The sequence below is a fragment of the Daktulosphaira vitifoliae genome, unplaced genomic scaffold (assembly GCF_025091365.1).
Source record: "Daktulosphaira vitifoliae isolate Bord-2020 unplaced genomic scaffold, ASM2509136v1 Scaffold_4, whole genome shotgun sequence".
In the NCBI taxonomy this organism is placed as follows: domain Eukaryota; kingdom Metazoa; phylum Arthropoda; class Insecta; order Hemiptera; family Phylloxeridae; genus Daktulosphaira; species Daktulosphaira vitifoliae.
In genome coordinates, this window is record NW_026099575.1 from 33,417,849 (window position 1) to 33,429,635 (window position 11,787).

The window sequence follows — 11,787 nt, forward strand, 5'->3', positions numbered from 1 at the left end:
TGAAAATTCTCGATTTTATTTTTTACATTTTTAACTTTATAATGCTATGACATATTGAAAAGTGTATGGATCAACATTATTTTTTTATGAGAAATAATATTTTTTAATAATCCCTTTTTTATTCGACATACTTTATCTTAATTAGGATATTAATAATGAACTAGCTAACTTTTTTTTGATAGTGATTTTAATTACTGTCAGATATCATAATACTTGATCCAACTGTGACACGTCCTCACTGTGCCGCGACCCCCCTGTGCTGGGTTTTTTATATTTGATTCCAACAAAAATAAAACTAGTCAATAAAAATATTAAGTCGATCAAAACTTATTATTTGTTCGAGTATTTTAACTTATCTTATATGTATTAAGCACTTTGTTTTTCAGATATTACAACCTGAAACAATTGGTAGTAGTAAATCTTGTAAAACATGACCAACAAATTAAAAAAATCGTCCTATTGTTAAAAAGTTCAAACCTTCTAATGCATTAATTTAAATTGCAGTAGAGCTTACGAATAAGACTATTCTCTCTGAGAACAATTTACTTATATTCAGTAGCTAAAAAAAATTGTCCTACTTTGGATGCCTAAACGAATAGCTAATGATTCATTGAGCGAAATGAGGAGAAATGAAGTGGTAACGCTTTTACCAACGTGAGTGGGTGGACAAATGGAACATTAGAAATCAAACTGATCCATACACGTGCAAATTTAATGAATTATATACAGTTTCTCTGCTGATATCAAATGAAATCAATTACTCTATTATTACTAATGAGCTAATGACATTGTCCCAATCATATCAAAAATATCTAATTAATGAATAAATAATGAATTTAATGAAGAATAGGTAAACATTTTAAACTACAAACATTTAAATATGAACAAATTAAATATTTTAATATACAATTTAAATATGAATAATTTTTACTTATAATTTTAATATAATTTATTATAACAATTTTTAATAATTTTATAATAACAAAATTAATTTCGTTTTATATTCAATTTTAATTTTAAATTATAGTTTCAACAAATATGTTTAATTGTAATCGTCATCAAAATTTACTATTAAACGTAATATACGAAATAATATTTACGTTATTGTCGGGGAAATTATTGTATGTTTGTTTGAACTTCGTAACAATCCTGAAGCGAATACTTTGTAATGGTTTGTTTTCAATTAAAATTTTAATAATTAATTTAACTTTAACTTTTGAATAATTATTTCAAATGTGATAAATTCCAAAGCTTTAAAAATAGAAAGATTGTTTCAAGTTGAATCTATCAACAATAATTTCTTATGAAACGAGTTGGTAAGAATTTTCAATTCTAGCTCATCAAATCAGTTTAAAATGGTAATTATATCATATAAATCAATTTAAGAGCTTGTTAAGTGCATCTTAACAAGCTCTTAAATTGTATAAGTATAAATAATTTCCTATAAGCAATATTGTCAACAAGGTGAAACGCATACTATATATATTTTTACAATTATGTTTAAAAATTAATGAGCCACCATTTAATAATATTTTGCAATTTTATTTTTATTTATATTCAGTGTTAGGTGTAACATAATTGAAAAATACAGTAACGAATCTACTTTAAATTATTTTAGTGTAATTTAGTTATTGAATAAAAAAGTAGTTTTATTTTAATTTCAAATATTTATTTAAAGGAATTTCTAAAATATTATCCGTTACCTCATTATGACCGATTTCTTTCAAAAGTTTGTATTGTCCTTCACTCGCTTGTTTAGTGTTTTATACAGAGGGTTAATCATAAAAAAAAATTCTAACCGCCTTCTCACTGTGTCGAAGTTAAGATATTTTTTATTTTTTTTCTAAAAATTTTCCCGTAAGTTGCCTAAAGATAATAATCATGACTCAAAAATACTATTCAAATTAATTACGTTTATTTATTACAATATAAATGTATTTCACATTAAATTTACTCTTATATTATTATTTTACAACTTAATTAAATAAATTAACTGAAATCATGGCGTATTTAAAAAAAAATACAATGTGTTATGCCTCCTTCATTAGCAGTGCTGGGTTAATATAAAAATTTTCATTGGCGTTTTTTGCTTATAATTAACTTAAAATGAGTAAAAAATGGTCGCAAAAAGCGAAGTGAAATTTTACTAAAATTATTTCTGGTATATGTGATTTAATTCAAATAAATGTCATATTTCAAATATAAAAAAAAAAACCCAGCACAGGGGGGTCACGACATAGTGGTGACGTGGCATAGTTGGATCAAGTATAATGATATCTGACAGTGATTAAAATTATTATAAAAAAAAACGCTTCGATGCAAATCTTTAGATAGTGTTTAATTTTAATAAATTGGTGGATTATTCCAAAAGCTACATGATGTGCTATTTCCTTATTAATATCCTGAATGAAAAAGGGATTATTAAAAAATATTATTTCTCATAAAAAAATTATATTGATCAATACACTTTTCAATGAGTTATAGCATTATAAAGTTAAAAATGTAAAAAATAAAATCGAGAATTTTCACACGAAAATAGCATTCGGTAGCCATTTTCACCGTGAAGACAAAATAAAGTCCGAAAATTTTCATTTTCATAATAAAGTATATTACATTAGCTTTAATTTAAGATATATATAAAAGTGATATAAATTTAAGATAAAATAAAATACAAAACCAAGAATTTTAACACAATAATAGCATATTTTTAAATACGGTAGCTATTTTCACCATGCATTCTCCTAATAAGATATTTTAAAATAAAATAAAATACAAAACCTAGAATTTTAATAGAAAAATAGCATATTTTTGAATACGGTAGCCATTTGCGCATAGAATATAAGATGTCGGAAAATTTTTTTTTTTCATTTTATAGTACATAAAATAAGCTTTAATTTGATACATGTTTAAAGGACGCAGTATTTCCGGAACATTTTAAAAAATTAAGTTGAAAAAGTTAAATTTTGTAAAAAAGTTGCTATTTTAAATCTCCCCAATGAGCAGGTTAAGTGTTAGATTTTCAAAAAAATAATACCAAATGAAAGGGAAATATCTAAGGTTTTAGTATAAAAAAAAATTATGTTGATTTGTTTATTTTTGAAAAATTTATGGAAGTTTTAAGAAAAAAAAGTGAAAAAAATGATAAAATTTACCGATTTTTAAATTTGTAATTTTTTTGGATATCTTCCCCATTTGCGGGGAACGAGGGAATTTTTAAGGGTAATGTCTTCAACTAGATACGATTTGTGATCTTTTGACGTATTGTTGAAAGAAATCGGTCCAGTGAGAGCTGAAAAAAAGTGGCAACAGACATAAAAAAAAGAAAAACATACCATAGTAAAATTAATACCTTCTCAGCTTCGTATCGAAGCTAAAATGGAATTGAAATTATGTTACTTTTTAATCATAAAAGTCTGTAATTTCATTACTTATTATATTTAATGTAATTTGTTAATAATTTATAAAATACATTTTTTTTATATTCATCAATTGAAAAAATTCTTATCTAATATTTCATCATTAATAGTAAACATAATATATTTCGTTAATTTATTATTTGTTGTTTTTTAACAAGGTGTAGTTATCTAGTATAATTATGTATTAACAAAAAAATATATTTTATCTTTTTGTCAAAGTATATAAAGTGATAAATACTCATAAATTACAGAAAGTTCAATTAAACAATGCTTCTACTTAAAGATTAACTTTTTAATTAACACTTAGAAAAATTTTTATAATTCGGCCATCTTTTAAAACAGGTATCAAGTTTTGAACAACTTAGTGATTCTAATTAATTAAAAAATTATTTGAGGTGACAGCGTTAATTAGGAGTATTTAGAAAGTAATTTATTTAGACCGCGTTGAATATTTCCTTACATTTTCGCATAAAATAATTTATCTTAATTTAGTATGTCTGTTTTAACAAGTGTTTACTAATTATTATTTTAATAATAATGATCTGTTTTACATCTTTCTAATTTCCGAATTCAAAATAATAAAGTGGGTGGTGGTTTTCTTTCACAAGTTAGGGAGTCAAAGATGGTTTTTGGCTAAGCCAATAATGGTCAGGACTGGTAATTAGGCCGGCTTGAAACCAGATACCATTAAGGAGGAAATCACAAGAAATATCTTGTGGGCACTCTGGAGCTCGAACCCGGGACTCCGTTCGCCGAAATATATGTTTCTACCCACTAGGCCAGGCTTACCCTACTAATTATTATTTTAATTATCTGTTAAAATTATAATGCCTTTATTTGCATCTTTATGGGATACGTAATTAAACATTTTGGTTTAAACAATTAGTGCACAGACAGCCTATAACTCAGTTGGGAAAACGTTGTACCTAGGTGCTATAGGTAACGAGGTTCGATGATGAACTGTATAGGTTTTACTCTAACACAAAGCTTAAACTAAGTAAACCTCAGAGAATATAAAAAGCCACTTAAACTAAAAGATTTATTTGATGAGGTGCTTAACATATTTTAAATACCTAGGTAATAAAAATTAATTTCGTATAAATTACTGAAAACATTAATATATTGAAGATAATATGAAAAATCTGTTTTTCTTTTTTATCAAATAGTTATTGTAGGATCTTTTTATTATGGTGTGATGTGTTGTGACACGTGCATTTAATGTCATTGGATAATTATATCATCTAGGTTCGTTGTTAATAAAGTAATTCGTTGTATATATTACCATAGTGATCACGTTTTAAAACTACTGTTAGACGGAAATGTCTAGCTTTGTTAAACTAACTAGTAAATGTTAAAAAAAAAAAAAAAATTATAATGGCACTATTAGTAAGTTTAAATTCGCATAAAAACAGAATAATACACTTTTTGGTATGAGTAATGTTCTAAAGTAACTTGAGTTTTAAAAATAAAAATAATTAATATTTATAAATATAATTATAGTACCAATTTATTTTATATCTGATAATAATGCTAAAATTTTGGGTAAAATAAATGCATGGTTCATTTAATGATAAAACTTTGTTAGGGAATATGTCTAAGAACGTAAAATTTCTAATTGGATTTGATTTTACTTCATGTATACGGGAATAGTTATAAAGATTACTTCAAAACTTTTATTGAGAGATTTCATATCTAATAGCATATGACTATGTACATATTTCCTCATACGTCATATTTTGATATTTCAAGCAGCATTTAGGTACATTAAAATTAAGATTGTTTTTCAATTCAGGTTAATGTACTTTAGATAAAAATAAGTTACGGCCAATACATATTTAACTAAGTGTTTCAAGTAAATCCAATTCATTATTATTGAAACTAAATACTTATTACTTATTATTAGTATTCAATTTTATATAGTCATATATCAAAAGTTCAAAACACTTTCTCGCTGTACTTTTTGATCCCATATATTCAATTGTATTGTTATAAATAAAATTTATTGGTGTAATGTGTTCTAATGCATATAAATTCACGCGCAAATGTCACTCAAATTTACATTGTAAGCTTTGTATATTCAGATTTAAGTTTATGTAACCCTAAAAATATCTTTATATGCAATTTTACAATAAAATTTTTCTTTACAAAAATGTACACAAAACTTACTAAGGGGCTTTAATTTTAAATAAAACAATATTATCTAACAAATATTTTATTATCATGAATCTATAAACAAAATATTATTTCAAATCATTATTAATAAATTAGTATACGAAAATAAAAAACTTTTATTTATGAATTTAGTAGCTCATAGAAATGTATTATTAATTAAATTTTATCGTGGAATATTTGTTTTAACTAAATAAAACTTTTCGACTATATATATATATATATATGCTTTAATCAAAAATTATTTTGCTATCGCTAGATGTTATAATCTTAAATCCATGAATAATATTGATCGTTTTTATCCTAAAATAACATAAACAATATTTACTCAAAATATTTAATTATTAAGTTTTTTAGTCATGAAAATAGGATTATGTTTTTATTTGCAAATAAAATATTGATAACTATTTGATGTAATAATTGGACTTCCATATAAATTTGACAATGGAAATATTTTAGAATTTGTTGGTACTATTTTGTAAAAATATTTTAAATTTTCAGAATTGATTTATAAACATAAAAATTGTGATCAAATTTTTAACAATAATTTAAACTAAATAAATAAGAGTGAAATCGATTTAGTAAACATAATTGAATTTTATAATTTTACTTCTTTTAATAACGGCAAAGAAATAAGTATATAATTATATTGTAAAAACTTAAAATGTTATGTTTTAAAATTATTTTTAATATGTTATAAATAGGTTTTGGAACTTAATGCAAATATAAAATTAATTTGAACTATTTCTGAGACTTAACTCCGTGAATAATTATCACAAGTGTATAAAATAACACGGGAATTTTTTTTTGTTTAAAGATAAGTGATCCCCATACTTACTCATAAACTAAATCATGAATCACTTGATTACTTTTAAAATCATAATAATTTTAATAATTTTTTTTTATTACATATAATTTATATTTTATATATTATTAAGTATTTTTTCGTATATCTTTTGAACGTTATAGAAATGTCACCTTTTTTTTAATGGAAACATATATATTTGATTACATTAAAAATAGAAGCATCCAATCCTCACCACCAGATATTATTTTATATATTTAAATAACTTTAATTTTTATTTGATAAAGTAAACTATGTCAATTGTAAAAGAAACAATAAAGAATGTGAATTTATTTTTCAAATATTGTCAAAAATCTGATATAAAACATCAATATATTTGGAAACGAAAAATTTTGGTATTTTGAATCGATAGTAATTATATTTCTGTTTCATTTCGGAAATCTCAAAGGGTATTGCATAAAATTTTTTCAATAATGATGAGTTTGTACACTTAATTTTGAAAAAATATATTTTTTTTATAGCAATAAAAAATGTTTAATATGCCATTCAAATTTATAGAAAATTATATTGCCAAATTACAGGACTGATAACAAAGTATTGAAAATGAAAAAATTATACATTAAGAAATTTTATGTAGTCTTCAAGAGATAGTTTTGGCTTCGTATTCACGAGAAATTTTTGAATCTAAACTAAATTCATATTGTTTTTCAATCTTATTTAGTAAATTACTTTATATGGAACATTAAGTGTGTTTAATAAGTGCATGCATATAATAATTATTAATATATATTTTATAAACTCTTACGCTTAGTAAATGATAAAAAGATATTTTGTCAAAAACAGCCTTTATTGACTTTTAATACCAGTAAATTAAAATTTATTAATCATGTCATTTTAATTGTAGATATACATAATTAATTTAATAAGTAGTATTATTGGTTTTGTCTTTATTATTTTATTGTAGTTAAAGCCTACCCTAACAATGATTGATCCTCCTGAAAATCTCTGTACTAAAGAATAAAATATTAATTAGTAAAATTTTAGTTGAAAAAATTTATTATAATTCAATGTTACTTCAAACAGTTATATAACCATAAAAAGTAACCTTCTTTCAAAAAATTGTTTATTTACAAACAATGATTCGTTTTTTAACAACCATTATTGTTAATGAAATATTTTGCAATTAAGAAATAAAAAAGTAAGTTTTAATCAAACTAAATTGATAAATAAAAGTTTATGTAATTAAAACTTATAAAATTGATTAATTAATTAATGTCGACCTAATTAATTGATTCTCATTTTTAACTTGTGACAGAAAGCATGTTCTATTTTCCAATTACTTGAATTGGTTTAGCAAATCCATAGAAATGTGTAATGGAGTTCAAATCAGTCATGCGAATGATTTAATAGAGAATTGCACGAGGAATAATCGTAATTTCAATTAAAACAATCAATCATTCATGTTTGTTCTTATTTTGATAAAATAAAAAGCTTATAAATTCCTCACCATATAAAAATATTAGGGTATTTTAATTAAATTTGTTCTCGGTGCGTAAAAACGTCATAGGTGCGTGTGCACGTTAGATTGACAGACAAATGTTATTGGCTTTTTGTTTTTGTTTCAATATTTGTATTGGTATATCAAATCATAAGCCGAAATTTTTGGATTACATGTACTAATGTCAGTGACCAGATTGGAATAAACAATGATGCAAAATAACTTTTTATTTTTTTCATGATTAGTGTTTTTTGTCAATTGATCACTTTATCATTTTAAGCCAGACAACGCATGAAAATAATATCTGTCCTTCAGCCCACAAGGTTTTATAAATTAGGCACAATAAAAAAACTTACTGAAATATTTTATTACGAATACAATAGTAATTCATATATTGACAATATCGAACATTTTTTTGGCTACACGCCCGCTTCTATTCAAATATTACGATAGTTAATAAGTAGTATAATAAACCGATTGTGATCATGTTTTGTCATTTCAAATAGGAATATTTATGAATTAGAATAATAATAATAAGTGTATATTCATGAACATTAGAAATTTCAATGATCATATTAAATTAGAATAAACATAGCACTTGCGTTTATCTTTTACCTACAAAGTTACGGAGGAAGTTAATCCATTAGGAGAAATTCCTTATACCATATTTATTTGATTTGTTGATCAGATTTGATCAAAATTATGTACGTATTTAAATTACTCAATTTAAATTGAGAGTTAATATAGTGACATGAACTATACACTGTTTTAAGATCTTTAAGAGTACATATTAACTATATAGGTTAGACCACATAGTTCAACATACAAATTGCATTAATTTTGGGATTGGCTTTAAGATATAAGTTCTTAGAAGCTTGCTTAATAAACTTCTGGATTGTGTACACTATAATATTACCATTGAATGTACAATATCATTGCAATGCAAGTATTATGTATGTGTTTATACATAATGATATTACTTTAATAGTTATCCTTGTTAATATTAGCTTTTGATGAGTATATCTGTAAAATGTTTGAGAATAATAGAAGCGTGGCTTTCATGTTTCATGGGAGTAATATTATTTTGTGTATGATGAACCTTATTTACATACTACTATAAACATACCGCACCTCAATGAAATCAGATTTTGTTTTATTTACTTAAATATACGTGCTGAAGTTCAAACTAATAAATTGTGAACGATTTGTTGGTTTAAAATACGTGGGTGATGTTAAGTTGATTGGATTATTGTGGAGCACGATTGACTTTTAGTTCCAACAAATCATTTTTTGTTTAACATAAAAAAATTCGATTAGATGGATATGATATCTATCTAATAACTTTATATATTTAAGATAAAAAGCTTAATTGTCTTTTTTAAAAATTGTTATTTTTTACTTCATTTGAGTAACATTTTTTTTTCAGGGTCGTATCTTTAATGTTAAAATTACCCTGTGTTGAAATTAAGTGACCATCACTTTTCTGCGATAGTTGATATTGACCGAATAATTTATGGGGGTTATCTTTAGAATATCACAAATATATCTATCATTCCTATTAGATCACTCGACGACTATTTGAGAGGCCATAAAATGCACAGGTAGAGTCTTACACTATAGACGTATGCATGCCATTCAGTGTCACGCAATCCGAATTTAAATTTAACTGATTCAGTGGTTTAGAATATTTGCATAAGGTGTGTTTGGATGTTGTGAAAAGATTAATTGATGTTTTCGAAAAATAGTAAAAAGACTGTTCGTTTTATTAATAAAGTCATTTCTAATGAAATGTCTAATGATCTTGTAGATTTAAAGTTCATTTTTCTTGGAAGAATTTAATAGACTACCTCGCTCTTTAGAAGAACTTGAAAATTTTGAAAAAAAAAGCTTTTGGTAAGCTTCAGAGTTCCGTTCCTTTTTATTATTATTATTATTGTATTACATAATAGTTTTAAAATTGAAAAAACCATTATACAAACATTTTATAATATTACTTTTGTCTGATGAAATGTGTATTCTCGTAATAAATTGGCTAATAATTTATTGAGACGATTCGTTTCTGAATATTCAGATTTATATGAAGATGAATACATCACATATAATGTACATGCCTTTATTAGTTTAGCACATTTTATAAGAGTACATAGTTCATTAAATAAATTTACTGCTTTCAAATTCGTAAAATGTTTGCAAATTATAAAAAATAATTTTAAAAAACCCATCTCCCTCTTCAAGATATTTATAATAGATTTGTAAAAAAAACAGCTTATATAATAATATTATACAGTACAGCTGTACAGTACTTTATTTTCAAAAAATTAATTAATTATAGCCCATTGAATATCTACAGAAATATTATTTGAGAGTATTGTTTTAAACATTTATTTTAAAGTACTGTTGATAATAATGATATTTTTTTATGTAAAAAAAAATATTGTTTGTCTAAAAAAATAATTAAGAAGTCCAATAGCACAATGTTGTTAAATTAAATTTTACAGAAATGTTTGCATCTCTTATTGATTCTAGTATTGTTGGTGAATGTATATGTATATGTGTATTGATATGGCTAGTCAAAATAATTTATTTTAAATTAATTTGTATGACATAAAATATAAATGTATATTTATCAATATTTTTAATAATAGAGTGAGTTGATTTGTGTTTAAGTTTTTGAAGAAATAGATTAATTTGACTAACATTAATTGTAGTTATTGATTATTTATTATTTTTAAATATTTTAAATGTAACACTTATGGTATTCGCAGAGCTGTATTGTTTAGTTAGTTTCAAACAATTTTTTTCAATAGTGAAGGTACAACTTTTTTTTAAGTTTAATAATAAAGTAAAATTTACTTATCTTTTTAAAGATATAATGGGGATATATTATCCCCTTGTTTTAACCTGGTCTCTACTGTAAAAGTTCCTGATGTTAAATTTGACTTTCTCACCCTGTATTTTGTGTTTTCCATATATATTTTAGTTAGTTCTATTAATTTTTTTGGGAAGCCGAACTCATTATAATATTATAAAGTCTATTATTTATATAGACTTTTTCTAAGTGGATAGTCTAATAGGCTTATTTAAAATCTATGAATAGTTGCCACTTATTCTACTGGTATTCGTACCTCTTTTCATTTATTTTACCTATCATGAATAGTTGTTCTAAGCAATCCTCCACATAAAGAACAAAGCGATTTAGTAATACTTTATAGAAGATCTTGTACGTAGAGTTCAAAAGCGATACTCCTCTATAATTGTCACATTTTGTTTTATCTCCATTTTTATGCAATGTACCATTGCATATATATACCATTATATAGTAAAATTTTACTATTTTGATTTACTACTCATAATATTTGACCAAAAATTAAATAACAGAGGCCGTTTTTTGTTTGTTCGGGTATTTTTGATCAGAATACTAAAATGACGTTAAGCAAACAGTAAATTTTTTTTTAAAATCTCAAATTTTCACAAAATTTTAATGTATATAATAAAGTTAAAAGCGTTCTCATTAAAATTTCAAAGATCGACCTTTTTTGATCCACCCTACAATGTATGTTAGATTTTAAAATAAATTGTGTGTTTGATACTTCAATTCCATTAATTGGCAAATGATACTTTTTTATAGAAAGGTTTGAGAGCACCAGGTGGGTGAGACAGGAAGCAATACTTAAAAGTTTTTAAGACGTGACAAGTTTTGATGTGGTATAGTGATCGAAAATTGATTGACTGAAATTTATTGTTTGCCCGATTGAATACTTTTTTGTGTATCAGTATGTATCTTGAATTGTAATAAATCTTCTGTTAAAATCACAGTTGGCCACTGAGTAGAAGGCTATATAGAAATGACACTATGAAAACGGATGTGTATGTATATTATAGCTTTTATTCACTACAAG